The sequence below is a fragment of the Sus scrofa genome, chromosome 8 (assembly GCF_054392235.1).
Source record: "Sus scrofa isolate SSC_HxYL_T2T_F1_AM1 chromosome 8, Sscrofa_HxYL_maternal_Yorkshire_Landrace_v2.0, whole genome shotgun sequence".
Classification (NCBI taxonomy): domain Eukaryota; kingdom Metazoa; phylum Chordata; class Mammalia; order Artiodactyla; family Suidae; genus Sus; species Sus scrofa.
In genome coordinates this window covers 75,717,882-75,733,008 of record NC_139390.1, presented here as the reverse complement: position 1 = coordinate 75,733,008, position 15,127 = coordinate 75,717,882, and the positions used below count along the sequence as shown (strand labels likewise).

At 40.3% G+C, this 15,127-nt stretch overlaps 1 protein-coding gene across 23 annotated transcripts in view; it reads left to right on the top strand.

The window, feature by feature from the left end:
• COX18 (cytochrome c oxidase assembly factor COX18) overlaps window positions 1-15,127 on the top strand; it is an 80,496-nt gene that overhangs the window by 38,267 nt on the left and 27,102 nt on the right. For 10 of the 23 annotated variants that reach the window (XR_014812689.1, XR_002346390.2, XR_014812685.1 and 7 more), the window contains exons 6-8: window positions 171-2,317; window positions 4,265-4,371; window positions 4,597-4,722. The gene's annotated coding sequence lies outside the window, so the exon portion shown is untranslated. Of the gene's footprint in view, window positions 1-170; window positions 4,372-4,596; window positions 4,723-15,127 lie in introns of all 23 variants that reach the window. The other 13 variants (XR_014812686.1, XR_014812681.1, XR_001298348.3 and 10 more) reach the window with 4 other exon arrangements.

Genomic DNA, 15,127 nt, shown 5'->3' with positions numbered 1-15,127 from the left:
TCACATTTTTCAGCCACTGTCTCTTTGTTCTCTCCTTCTGTGACTTCCATCTGCATACATTGATAGTTTCATGGCTTCCTGCAGGTATCTGAGGCTCTGTTCATTTTTCTTTCTGTTTCTTGGTCTAGATAATCTGAATTGACCTGTTTTCTGATTCTTTTCCCTCCTAGTTCTTCTGTGAAGAAGCAGTAAAGAATAATGTTGAAGTGGGCACTGCTGTAAGTATGGTACATACGGAAGGTCTCTGAGGAGGTGACATTAAGTTGAGACTTGGTCACAGTAAGTAAATTTTTCCTGAAGATGATAGGCTTTTCTCAGACTGAATTGTAGACTCTGCTTCTGTGGGTTGGATAAGGTAGATCCTTCCTGAGGATCTCCATAAACCAGTGTATCTGATGGAAATTTCTGTGTCTCTCCTTAAGCTCTTCACATGTGCAGTACAAATTAATGTTCTAGTTCTGAGGGCTTTTTTTTTTCTTTTTAAATAACTCATTGCCAATTGTTCTGAAACCCCTTGCGTTTGTAAAGGAACCTTTATTATTTAGGCAGACTTGAATTTTTTCATGGGGAAGTAGGAGGACTTAATTATAGTTTCAACACACTCTGGCATGCTTGGAGCAATTCAGAAGGAAGTCAAAAAATTTTGAGGATTTAAGCCAAGATACTTATTCCATCTTAATAATGTTGTGACTTGATGTTTATTTTACCTCTAAATATTCCCATAAGTATCAGGTAATTGGGCTTTATTCTATGGCCTGAAGGCCAGTATTCCTGAACTTGGTAAAACCAACTGAAAAAATGAATTCCAAAGATGTAATCTCTCCATGGAAAATGTGTTGCTTCCAGTCTTTGGTATTCACACCTAAGGCCTGTTGGCAGCTGTCCTTTGGCCAGCTGAAGCAGGCATGCTGCTACATAAAGGCAGTTTCTATGGAAACTTGAACCCAAATGATATTGGGACTTTGAAGATCAAAGGCAACACCCTGAATTGTTTGGAGAGCCCAGGGATGGTTTCAGAACTTTATTGTTCTCCACAGAAAACATGACAGCCAAGACTTTCAAATGTTTTCTACTCCAGGTGCATTAGAACTATGTGCACAAGATATAAGTTTGCAGTTTGTTTGTGAAATTATCTGTTCTAATTATTTTATCAGCTATTTTATAATATCTATCTCTGCCATAAAGAAAATTATCATCTTCCATTTTTCTTTTCTCCTCTTTAATAAAGCAAGAGACCTAGAGATATACTAAGCTTGTAAATTGGGTGGCAGATAATGATTCATCCTTTTCATAAATCATGGATAATCTCTTCAGTATATCATTTTTTTACACAATTCTATTAATATGTACAAATGGCCCCATTACCAGATGTCCACACAGCTGAATTGTAGCTGTGCCTGTAAAGATTTGACCTATAGTAATGTTCTCTTACTTAAACATAGTCTTTAAACTGATTTCCTTGTTTAGTATTTATGACATAAACCCTGTTGTCGCAAACTTAGCAGAAATTTAAGTACAAGAAAATATTTTTCCATGAATGTGTTTCCCGAGTACATTTTGTATATATTTTGTGGATCTTTTTTGTCTTTTCTAGGGCTGCACCTGAGGCACATGGAGGTTCCCAGGCTAGGATCTAATCGGAGCTGTAGCCTCTGGCCTACACCACAGCCACAGCAACACGGGATCTGAGCCCTGTCTGCAACCTACACCACAGCTCACAGCAATGCCGGATCCTTAACCCACTGAGCAAGGCTAGGGATCGAACCTGTAACCTCATGGTTCCTAGTCTGATTCCTTAACCACTGAGCCACAACGGGAACTCTAATTTTGTGGATCTTGATTTAGATATATTTCTTCTGACAAGTTCCTATTCTATAAAAGTTTTGATGAATGACAAGGGGGTGTATTCTTCCTGGCTGATGGATATTGTTAAGATAAATTATCTAAATTTACCGCATTTATCTGTGGGCATTTGTATTCTTGGTTTCAAGGGCCATTGTAGAGTTGGCTGGCTATATTATGCTTAGTTACAGTATTCAAAAGCATTATACTCAATATGAAATAATGAAATGAAGACTAGATATTACAACTGATCTGTGCATATGATACATGGAGAAAGGAGTGGTACAATTGAATCTTTCATGACCTTTTCTTCTCCAAGAAGAACCAAAGTAGTAAAGCCACCTAGACTGTATTTACTAGAGTCTAATTCTTCCAACATTCCTGTAGGGTGAAGGTGCTTTTTTCTACCTCGTAGAAGCACACCTCTGCTCCTTCTCTCTGGAACAGTTCCACATTGTCTCAGCACCATTTCCAAGTAAGTTCTATGTATTTCCTTTCCTTCTCACTCTTGCTTTCATCACTCATCTGTAGAGAATGAAGAGATGCCCACTTGCCAGAATCTTCTCTCATTATAACTCTACTTTCTCCATCCCTACCACAAAGGAAGGAAATTTGCCTCAGAATTGTGATATACCTTAATCTGGAATTCTTACTTCTCTCTGGGCAAAGCACTATATTTCAAGAGTGAGCTGTAACTAGGGTTTAAATCAAAGTGGAAAATAGGCTGTATGCCATTTCATACACAGAATCATACGATGAAAGATATAGAAAGGACTTTGGCGAGTACTTATAAGTATTTTGCCATCATGTTTTACTAAAGGATTTCTAACAGAGGGAAAAGAGCCCATTCACCAGATGTCTGGAGGTGGAGAGATAGTTCCACTCAGAATGAGCGTGATATGTCTTTGAAGTCTACTATTTCATCTTTAAAAAATCCTGCAACTTTAAAATTGACCCCAAGTTACATCTTTACTTATTTTCTAATAAAAGAACTGTTTTAAATTACTTACCAATGCATACAATGGACCCTATTCATTCCTCCCCTTTATGTAGTATCTAGCACATGTTCAGTATAAAAAATACAGACTGGACAATTATATCCTATAGTAAATGAAAGTACTGAGACCGTGAGATGTAAGGAGATTTGTTTAAGATCACCATGGTAGAATCAACACGAGGATTCAGGGTGAGTGACTTCCCGCCCAGTGGGTTTCCAATCAAATTCTGACAGATGTTTCAATGTGATGTCTTTTTCACATGGGTTCCTGGAAACTAGGGTTTCTGTAAGTCAGGAAAATCTGGAACCCAACTGGCCGCATTTAACTTGGTTTCTGTGCTATATAAGTAAACCTGGAAAACTACTGTAGGAGTAGTGTACATCTACATATGCCTCTGACAGCAGACCAGCTCAAAAGGGGATTGTGGGGACTTTAGTGTGTGTGTGTTGTGGGGGGGATAAATGAAGGGTAAGCAGTTGTGTAGCTGTGGTGGGAGCAGTGGTGGGTAGCTTTCAATAGTAGATCATCATATTTTTCCATTTTCTGAAACCACAGTTCTTTCCTGAAAGCCATTAGTCTGGTTTAGGCTTCAGGCTGCTGGAGGAAAGCATTATTTAGTGAGTGCTGCAGAAGCTGATTCTTGTGGAACCCATGAGACTTAGATCTTGCTGATGTCAGAATTTTCACAAGATTTTGCATTTTCAGAGACGTTTTGTACTCTGTTTGAGAGCTTGATATAAATGGTCTTGTTTTCTATTTCCCAGATTAAAATCTGTGGATAAAAAGAACTTCATTTGTTCCCTATGGAAGATGCAAAATATATTTGAGTGACTGAATGGATACATCTTTGTGAATGACTATGACTCAGGTTTACATTGCCATTTTCATAAAAAAAGGGGGAAAATTTGCTCTTCTAAACTAAATTCAAGAGTAGAGAGAGGTAATACTATGTCCACCAAAAAATTACAATAGAAGTGAAATATTCATATTCTAATCTTTCAAACAAAAGTAAGGAACCATTTTGTTGCTCCCTCTCATGGCTGAGATTAGGGAATTCTGGCTTTTCTCTTTGGTCAGGTGAACTACTCAGGGGTATTTATTAAGTGAATACATTCACCAAACAGTCTTGGACTTCACAGGACAACTACTCGGTGCCATTCAGTGAAAGCTGGGAATACGAAGATGCCTAAGGTCATGTGAGCCCCACATTTCTTGCAGTCCAGTGGAAAGACAGCTGCATGAATATATACTAGAGTGAATATAGATACAATAAATTATACCCAAGTGTAATACAATTAACAACTTTTATGCTAGTGGTATAAACCAGAAGAGGGATTTTGTCAATCGATATTAATTTGGGAGGTTAAGGAGGGTTTTACTGAGAAGATAAGTTGAAATGCAAGGATGTATACACATTTTTCCAGGCAGAAAATGGGAAAGGCATTATGGAAGGAGGCAAGCAAAGGCAAGGCAGTGGATGGACGTGGGAAACTGCCACACACCATCTCTTGAGGATACGAAAGGAGACAAGGTAGGCACAGGTCAGATGGAGAAGGTGTCCTTGGTATGCCCGTGTGCATGTGGGAGCAAACCAGGCTTTCAGCCAAGACGTCACTGACTGCATACATATAAGTTCTTTAAAATGCCAGCATTGGCAGGAGGTTGTAGAACTGATTGGGTGGTGGGCGGTGTGAGAAGACAGGAGAAAAGAGGGGCCAGTATTATTAAATTCTGTAACTCTTTTTTTTCATTACAGATTTTAAAAAAATGTTGCTAAAAATACGTGCAGGTTTTTAAAAAAGCTGATTTCATCTCTGATTAGTGGCCAAGGCAACAGTCAGTACAGATTAAAAAGAAGTTGCATGCAATGAGAAGGAGAGGGGTAAGTACAGGAAGCACGTGAGGAAAAATAAAAAAAGCTTTTTAAAAGGAGACCTTCGGAAAGTGATTTATCTGAGGTTGGAGGGTTGTTGGAAGCAGTTAAAGTATTACCCTTTAGCCAGCTAGAGAATAAGAGAGCACAGAAAAGGCATATCCATATTACGTATTTATTTATTTATTCCACATGATTTAACATTAAATGGAAAAAATCTAGATAAGACAGTTAAAAAAAGTAGGCATACACCCTGGCCCCACACACACTCCTCCACTACCAACATTCTGCCCCAGAGTGGTATGTTTATCAAACTAATGAACCTACGTTGATGCGTTATTATCACCCAAAGTCCCTACTTTACATCACGGTTCAGTCTTGGTATTGAGTCTTCTGTGGGTTTGGACTGACATGTAATGTCATGTATCTATCATTACAGTATCTTACAGAATAGTTTCACTGTCCTAAAAATCCTCTGCATTTGTTAATAATCGTAACATTTTTTCGTTTATTTATTTATTTTTTTTGCTTTTTAGGGCCCCACCTGTGGCATATTGAAGTTCCCAGGCTAGGAGTTGAATTGGAGCTGCTGGCCTACACCACAGTCATAACATTTTGAAAGAAATATACGTGATATAGGAATTTCCATTGTGGCTCAGCGGAAACGAATCTGACTAGGAACCATGAGGTTGCGGGTTTGATCCCTGGTCTGGCTCAGTGGGTTAAGGATCCGGCATTGCCATGAGCTGTGGTGTGGGTTGCAGACACGGCTCAGATCTGGTGTGGCTGTGGTGTAGGCTGGTGGCTGCAGCTCTGATTAGACCCCTATCCTGGGAACCTCCGTATGCTGTGGGTGTGGCCTTGAAAAGACAAAAAGACAAAAACAAAACAAAACAAAAAAAACCCAGAAATATACGTGATATATATGATACATGTATATAACAGATTAGAATTAAATTCAGGAGCATGTTTTAAAAGTTTAAATTCTGGGAGCTTCCATTGTGGCTCAGCAGGTTAAGACCCAGCTAATATTCATGGGGATGCGGGTTTGATCCCTGGCCTTGCTCAGTTAGCTAAGGATCTGGCATTGCCACGAGCTTCAGCATAGGTCCCAGACATGGCTCAGATCTGACATTGCTGTGGCTGTGGTGTAGGCTGGCAGCTGCAGCTCTGATTCAGCCTCTAGCCTGGAAACTTCATATGCCACAGGTATGACCCTAAAAAGAAAAATTCATACATACATACATGCATACATAAGAGTGCTTATTCTGGCTCATAGATTTATATTTTCTGCTTGCTCACAGGCCATACTACCATCCTTTCCTGTCATCTGGCCTTTTACTGGATTAGTCCAGGCCCACCAGGCAGGTTTCTTTGTTAGACCTAAATAATGGTGAAATAGGATTACTTGTGTCAGGAGACAATTCCTTTTTATCATGAAAATTTACAATAAAATATGTGTGGGAAGAGGCTCCATTTAACTTCATCCAAGAGCAGTGAAATAAACATGTGAAGGAGGCCTAAACAATTTCGACATATCCGTATTCACGTTGAAAGAGGGCCGTCGTTTATAGCACTGAGGCTCCTATCACTGTACTCTCAGACCCTGCGTCAGCAGAGTGAATGAGCTGGGAAATCCCAGCACAACTATTCTCTGCAGCTGCAGTGGGTGGTGTTGGGGGTGTTGTGTGTGTGGAGGGGGAGTGGGGGTCATATATATGAAGAATCAGCTTTTATGATTACAAAAAAGAATGTAGTTACTACAGGAGAGCAAAAAAAAAAATAGTGATAGCATTTAAAGGGAAAAAAATGGCACAAGAAAAAAAAATTTAGAAAAGCTATCTTGCAATAAATAAAGCCTGTCTTAGACTCCCTTATCATCTTTTGTTCCCCTTAATTTTGGAAATCTAGAGCAAGAGAAAAAAGTGAAGAATGAAATACTCTTTAGTTATAAATGGGATAAAAAGGAATTTTCATAACATTCTTTTTTGTTTGTTTTTTGTTTGTTTTTTTCTTCATAGCATTCTTTAGATAGGAGTTCTAGTTCTGTCCAGAAATAGATGGAAAATTGTAGGGTTATAGATAGGATGAAAGACCAAGTTCATGGACAGTTTTGGAAAATAAAAGGCTGATATTTTACTTAAATCCAAATTTTGAAGAGATTAAAAAAAGAGGAAATGATTAGGGTTTTGTGTGATGAAAGAATAATTCTAAGAATGCCTTTTTTTTTCTTTTCTTTCTTTCTTCTTCTTTTTTTTGGTTCATTACCCCTACTTTCCTGTGAATTAAATGTGGGCAAAATTGTCTTCTTTTTTTTTTTTTTTTTTTGTCTTTTTGCCTTTTCTAGGGCTGCTCCTGTGGCATATGGAGGTTCCCAGGCTAGGGGTCTGATTGGAGCTGTAGCTGCCTGTAGCTGCCTGTAGCCGCCGGCCTACGCCAGAGCCATAGCAATGCGGGATCCAAGCCCTGCCTGCGACCTACACCACAGCTCACGGCAATGCTGGATCTTTAACCCACTGAGCAAGGCCTGGGATCGAACCCGAAACCTCATGGTTCCTAGTCGGATTCATTAACCACTGCACCACGACAGGAACTCCAAAATTGTCTTCTTAAGAACATCGAAATGCCACCTCTAGAAATAATTTCAAATGGCATTTAAATAAGAACATGTTTTGGATATGCTGAGAAGGCAAAGAAGATTTGGCTATATGGAAATTTACATCCAGCTATGCATCTAGTATTTTTAGGTCTTGGTTTTTGAAGTCAGTGCTCACAAGGAGCACAGCATGTGGTGAATTTGTGGACAGAGACATGAAAGGATTTCTTGTTCTGAGGTGAGGCCAAGTTCTCCACTCCTCACCTTCCCCCATCATTTCTAGAGTTGTCTCAACTCCATTCTAAGTATGACTAGTGAAGCTGGCAAATCTGTCTTCTTACAGAAGAGTGTAGTTCACAGGGTCTAAATGTACTCCATCCCTGAGGTGCTTTTGTGTAAATAAGAAGTGCTACTTTATCGAAATCAACATATGCAAAGGTGTAACTGAATTTCAAACCTTCCAGGTTTCTTCAGGGCACAGATTACTGGTGCTGCCTCTAGTTCATTACTTAGATAGCAAAAGCAGGTAGGAGGATGTGTGAGTGGCAGGAGAGGAGTAGGGAAACTCTTTCTGCTCACATCAAAGATGTTAGAATATCAGGGACTGTTATCAGAACTCCTCTTGGCAAACGGGTCTCCAAGACTTCCAGGAAAAGCAAATTAACTAACTGACCAACTAACAACAAAGAGATTCATTAAACTGGACACATGCTCTGTGTATCTTTCTGAATATACAATATACTTAACAAAATTTATATTAAGAAATAGTGGGGAGGAGTTCCCATTGTGGCGCAGTGGAAACAAATCCGACTAGTATCCATGAGGATGTGGGTTCGATCCCTGGCCTTGCTCAGTGTGTTAAGGGTCTGGTGTTGCCGTGAGCTGTGGTGTAGGTCAGAGGTGCTGCTCGGATCCCATGTTGCTGTGGCTGTGGCATAGGCCTCAGCCACAGCTCTGATTCTACCCCTAGCCTGGAAAATTCCATGTGCCACACGTGCAGCCCTAAAAAGCAAAAAAAAAAAAAAAAAAAAAAAAAAAAGGAAGAAAGAAGAAAGAAAGGATATAGTGGGAAGAATATTTGGGGAATGACAGGTACTTGGGCCACTGGGATTTGGGCATTTAAACAGTAAAGAGGAACAGATATTGACTGCTAGTCTCTGGAGAAAATGTCACTATAGGTAGGAAATTTACCTGGACAACTGGCCCTAAAGCTTGGAATAATGTTTGATTGTTATGGAAGAGAAATGCTTTTGAGATATCACTTAAAAACATTCTTTAAGGGTTCGTGGAGTTCCTCTCGTGGCGCATCGGAAATGAATCTAACTAGGAACCATGAGGTTGCGGGTTCGATCCCTGGCCTGGCTTGGTGGGTTAGGGATCTGGTGTTGCTATGAGCTGTGGAGTAGGTCACAGATGTGGCTTGCATCCTGCGTTGCTGTGGCTGTGGCATAGGCCGGCAGCTGTAGTGCCGAATGGACCCCTAGCCTGGGAACCTCCATATGCTGCGTGTGTGGCCCTAAAAAAAAAAGACAAAAGACCAAAAAAAAAAAAAAGAAAAGAGTTCACTCCATGGCATGGTGGTTTAAGAATCAGATCGGTAGCAGCTTGGGTCGCTGCAGAGGTGCAGGTTCAACCCCCGATCCTGCGCAAAGTAACTGGCTTTGTTGCAGCTGTGGTGAAGGTCACAGCTGTGGCTCAGATTCAGTTCCTGGCCAGGGAACGTCCATCTACTGCAGGTGCAGCCATAATAAAACAAAACGAAAGCAAGCATTCTTCAACATAGCTCTGAGGGAATGTGTCCCACATTCCATCAGGCAGGGGAGCATAAAAATTGAACTAACAATCTGTACTTGAGTTGTCAAACAAGTACTTGTATATTTGGAGATGGATGCTTGTGTGATGGAAAGAGAAGTTCATCAAAGGTGAGATATGAGAATTTGCTAAGAGTAAACCAACAACAGTACAAGCAAGGCAGCTGGAAGAAAGAATGGAAGTGACAGTAGCAGTAACAGAATTGATTGCAGACTGTAATTCAAGGAGAAAATGACCCTGGACCCTCCAGAATTCAGATGTGGAGTGTTAGGGGTTTGAAATCTCAGAGCTTAATATTCAAATATAACTAGGATCCTTCCTGCATCCTGATTGTCTCTGTAGTTTCTCCTCCCTATCCTAGCCCTCCTCCTGCAAGTGACCTGGGAAAAAACAGGGACATATTCTAGTTGCCATTTTATTTTATTTTTTATTTTTTGTCTTTTGTTGTTGTTGTTGTTGTTGTTGTTGTTATTGTTGTTGCTATTTCTTGGGCCGCTCCCGCGGCATATGGAGGTTCCCAGGCTAGGGGTTGAATTGGAGCTGTAGCCACCAGCCTACACCAGAGCCACAGCAATGCGGGATCCGAGCCGCGTCTGCAACCTACACCACAGCTCACGGCAACGCCGGATCGTTAACCCACTGAGCAAGGGCAGGGATCGAACCCGCAACCTCATGGTTCCTAGTCGGATTCGTTAACCACTGCGCCATGACGGGAACTCCTAGTTGCCATTTTAATTGTCGTCATATCTTGATTGTTTCCTAAACTAGAATGATTGCAGAAAATTAGGTTTATATTTTAAATTAAAATAGCTAGATTGTAGAAAGTGAGCTTTATTTAAAATATGTATGTGTGTAAGTATAAATATATAGGTACTTATAATCCTATCTGTGACAAATTCAAGTCACACATCAATAATAATTTAGTTAGGGCATGGTGCTAAGTGTTGAGAAGGGTACCAAGAAGTTAAGACCCAGTCTCAGCTCTCAAGACATTTAGTGAGAGAAATGATAAACTTACTCTGTCCAGGTTTTGAGTGCTAGGACTGAGTGGTGGTTTGTGTGGTGAATTATTCAAGATAGGCTAACCACTGTAAAAATAACTCCCAGCAGAGCAGTTTACATGTCATAATTTGTTGCAGGTCAGTGGGGTGACAGGTCTAGCCCATGCAGTAATTAAGGGGTCTAGGTTCCTTCTTTGCTGTGCTCTGTATCACGTAGGGAGCCCACTATTGTTATTCTCTGCATCTGGGCTTCAGTTAGGGTCCAGACCTGGAAGATGCTTTTTAGATGCTAGGCTTGGAAATGGTGAATGTCACTTCAGCTATATTCTGCTATATTCCATGGCCACATGACCCATGGACTAAAAGGAGGTCTGAGAATCGCAGTCTCTGCTGTCCCAGAGGAAAAGACAGTGAAGTCTCAATGCCATATAGCATGGTCTGTGCCACTGGAAGGAATCTCTCAGGCTGACTTTTTCTAATTTCTGGGAGCTTAAGTTGGATTTGCTTTTCAGTCATTAAATTTCCCACTTTTTAGTAGGAAATGGAAGCATAGGAGACAATGAAAACTTAGCAGTTGCCTGTGATCTCAGTTAGCCCTCAAGCAATCTATAGCAGTGAGTATGATTCTACATTACACATGTAGTTGCTGAGGCTTGGAGAGGTTAGGCAGCTTGCTTGAGGACACTTGGTGATTAGAGGAATAGGTACAGATCCACATGTCTGTTTCCAATGCATTTGCTCTTTCATTCTCTCTGAAGTAGGAGGTTTGGCTCAAAATGAACAATATTTGTAGAATAAGAGAAAAGACAGAAGAATTAAGTTATTCAGAAAGACTAAAGCAATTCAGAAAACAATTCAAGAAACATTTATGGAGTTTAATAGTGAAAAAAAAAGACAGAAAAATTTAAATGTGTATGCTTAGAATGATAAGAAATAGGCCCCTACATCTGGGGATATGAGGAGAAAACATCAGGTGCCGGGCAAGACTTTTTCACTAACTTCAGCTAGTGGGTCCCTCCCTGAGCGAAAACAATGCAAGTGAACTATAACATTATAAATGAATTATGATTATGAAATTTTGAAATAAGATTCTAATTACATTTTTTTTTTTTGGCCACAGCCACAGCGCACAGAAGTTCCCAGGCCAGGGATTGAACCCGCCCCTCAGCAGTGACCCGAGCTACTGCAGTGAACATTGGGTACCTAACCTGATGAGCCACTATGGAACTCCCTCTAATTACAATTTGAGCAGATATGAGGTGCCAAGGTAATCTTAAATACAATTTTTTTTCCTTTGTCTTTTTCTTTTTTTTTTTTTTTTGCCTTTTCCAGGGCTGCTTCATGAGGCATATGGAGGTTCCCAGGCTAGGGGTCGAATCAGAGCTGTAGCCACCAGCCTACACCACAGCCAAAGCCACAGCAACGCCAGATCTGAGCTGTGTCTGCTACCTACACCCCAGCTCATGGCAACGATGGATCCTTAATCCACTGAGCAAAGCCAGGGATCTAACCTGCAACCTCATGGTTTTTAGACGGGAACTCCCTCCCCCCCCCACCCCCCACTTTTTAGGGCCACATCTGTGGCATATGGAAGTTCCCAGGCTAGGGTCAAATCAGAGGTGCAGCTGCCAGCCTATGCCACAGCCACAGCAACACGGGTTCTGATCCACATCTGTAACCTATATCACAGCTCATGGGCAACGCCAGATCCTTAACCCACTGAGTGAGGTCAGGGATTAAACCTGTGTCCTCATGGATACTAGTCAGGTACATAACCTGCTGAGCCACAGTGGGAACTCCCTATAATACAATTATTTTCAAGTCAGATTAAGTTCGATATATTCAATAGCCAGGGTAGATAATCCTGCTTGATATATGCCATCTTTTTCTGAAGTTCTCTAATATGTCAGTTTCAAAAAGCACTTTTCTCCTGTTGAAGTGTTAATCGGATATACATAATTTTTCTTTCACTTGAAAAAATTATTACATCACATCAATATTTCTTTTTTTTTTTTTTTTTTCTTTTCTAGGGCCGCTCCTGTGGCATATGGCGGTTCCCAGGCTAGGGGTCTAATTGGAGCTGTAGCCGCTGGCCTACGCCACAGCCAAAGCCATAGCAATGCCAGATCTGAGCCAAGTCTGTAACCTATACCACAGCTCATAGCAACGCTGGATCCTTAATCTACTGAGCAAGGCCAGGGATCGAACCCACAACCTCATGGTTCCTAGTCAGATTTGTTAACCACTGAGCCACGATGGGAACTCCTCGCATCAGTATTTCTTGAATTTTTTCCTGAATTACTCACTTTGTTCTTTCTTTAATAGTTAATTTTTTTCAATCATTCAGCAAATAATCATCCAACATTTCCTGCGTATCTGGCCCTGTTCTAGGTGCTTAGGAAGCATCTAATAACCAACTGGAAAAAGTCCTTGCCCTCGACCTTGATTCTGACAGAGGGAGATGGACAAGAAACAATAACAGATGATGTTGTTTAGGCTTTTAGGATAAGCCCCTTTGAGAAGGTCAGGGAGAAGCACTCATTTCAGAGGCCCTGAGGCAGAAGCCTGCTCGGCATATTTGAAGACCAGTGAGGAGGTGAGGGCCTGGAGCAGAGAGGCAGGAGAGTTGAGTTCCAAGTTGGGAAAGTAGGCCAGATGGTGCGGGCAGTGTAGGCCATTGTAAAGATCTTTGTTTTTATTCTGAAGGAAATAAGGAATGATTACAGGGTTTTGACCATAATGGGAACATGCACTTTCCCGCTGTTTCCCTCTGTTCTGACTCTCCTTTGATGTTGGACGTGTTTGTAATATTTATGGTGGTGTTACTAGTAGTCTCTAATCATGAGTAAATTCTAATTTTTATCTGCTGTCTATTGCCTATAGAAATCAGATATGGCTACAGCTGAGTTATATAAACAGACAGTCCTCTACTTGTGAATTCCCAGTGGTCCGGAGATTTCTGCATTTCTGATTGGCTAATTGCTTGTGACTCAGTCAGTCCAAGTATCAGCCTGGATGTGCATGTGCAGATATTAGTAACCAATCTTACAACGAAGTAATATGTGTATTTTGTAACTTACCTGATTCTATTTCTTCTACATGGATCTCTGAATATTTACATTTTAATGAACTTCCCCAGATGAAAGCATTCTCCCTGTACACAAAGTCTGAAAATATGAGAAAGGTTCTATTTTATAGTTTACATTCCCTGCTCTTCTGTGATTGTAATGTGTGACCCTTCGCACACTGTGACAGAGTGTTCTGTATATTCCAGTCATGTTAGACGGTGTGTTTAGATTTTTCCCCAGGCCCATGGTCTGCAGAGGTTGCCCAGTTCACCTCAGGGTAATGGCGGGTAGTAATGTGTGTGAATTCATGGACACATGTGCTTCTGACTTCAAGCACTGTGTCCATCTGAAGAGAGAAGTATTATTTAACTACTTCTGTTTGCATATAAAGAGTTAAATGATTGGAGTGTTAAACAACTGGCTAATTCTTTCTAGTAATAGGAACAATTTTATTTTGGCAACTTTTGATTTTTTTATTTTTATTTTTATTTATTTATTTTTTTTGCTTTTAAAGGCCATGGCATATGGAGAATCCCAGACTAGGGTTCTTGGTGTAGGTTGCAGAATCACAGATGTGGCTGGGATCTGGTGTTGCTGTTGCTGTGGCTGTGGCCGTAGGCCAGCAACTACAGCTCCAATTTGACCCCTAGCCTGGGAACCTCCATATGCTGCAGGTGCGGCCCTAAAAAGATAAAAGACAAAAAATAAAATAAAATAAATTAAAAAAAATTGAATGTGGAAAGTTTAGGCAATCTATAAATCTAGATGATAGCATAGGAGAATATGTTTATGATCCTTGCTTTTTTTACATTTTTGGGGAGTTCCAAATACATTTCTATTCTCAACACTCAGATCTTTCTTCTTCTTTGTGTCAGCTTTCTTGGAAAACAACTACCCATTACATTTGGAGTCAGTAATTCAAATTGCATATTCTTCTCAAACCAATTTCTGTCAGCCTTAAACTACTTCCTTCAGCCCAAGAAAAAGCACTCTAGTACACAAATATTTTAAGACTCAAAAACCATTTTTTCTGAAATGTGAAATATCATTACAAACAAAAGGCAGGATAACCATAATCATTAACACTTTAATTAGCTATTAATTATATATGCTATTTTCTATTGTGTTGAAGAATTACAGCTTTCATGATCATTCTTCGTTTTCATTCAAAGCTTGATTATTGCAAAAATCATTAATATGCCTTCTTAATTTCTTTGCCAATTTATAAACATCATGACTCATATTTAAAAGCTCACTTCTTTTTTTATGAAATTTAGATTCTTCTGAGATTGTTTACCCATCTGAAACTTTCAAACCTGTGAAGTGTCACTGTCAGCTAGAATTAACACTCCCCTCATTTTAATAAGTTTATGATCTTGATGTAGGGGAAACTTTCTTAAAAAGGACACACACGCACACACACATGTTTTGGAGAATTTGATGAACACTCTGGACCTTCTGGCCCAGCCTCCTAAATTTTGTTTACAATATGAGGGATTTTATGGACTCCATGTTAAAAACTATGAAGTAGGTGTCTCAGAATGAGGGCACTAAAAAGGAGCTTCCAATGATAAGATCTTAGAACTAAAATATGTCAGTCAGGATAGGTTAGACTATGTCTCAGTAATGAACAAATCTCAAAACTTCTGTGGCTTAAGATCAAAAAGTTTGTTTTTCACTCACACTACATTTTCTTTTTTTTTCTTTTTGCTATTTCTTGGGCCGCTCCCGAGGCATATGGAGATTCCCAGGCTAGGGGTCTAATCGGAGCCACCTACGTCAGAGCCACAGCAATGCGGGGGGATCCGAGCTGCGTCTGCAACTTACACCACAGCTCACGGCAACACCGGATCGTTAACCCACTGAGCAAGGGTAGGGATCGAACCCGCAACGTCATGGTTCCTAGTTGGATTCGTTAACCACTGCGCCATCACACT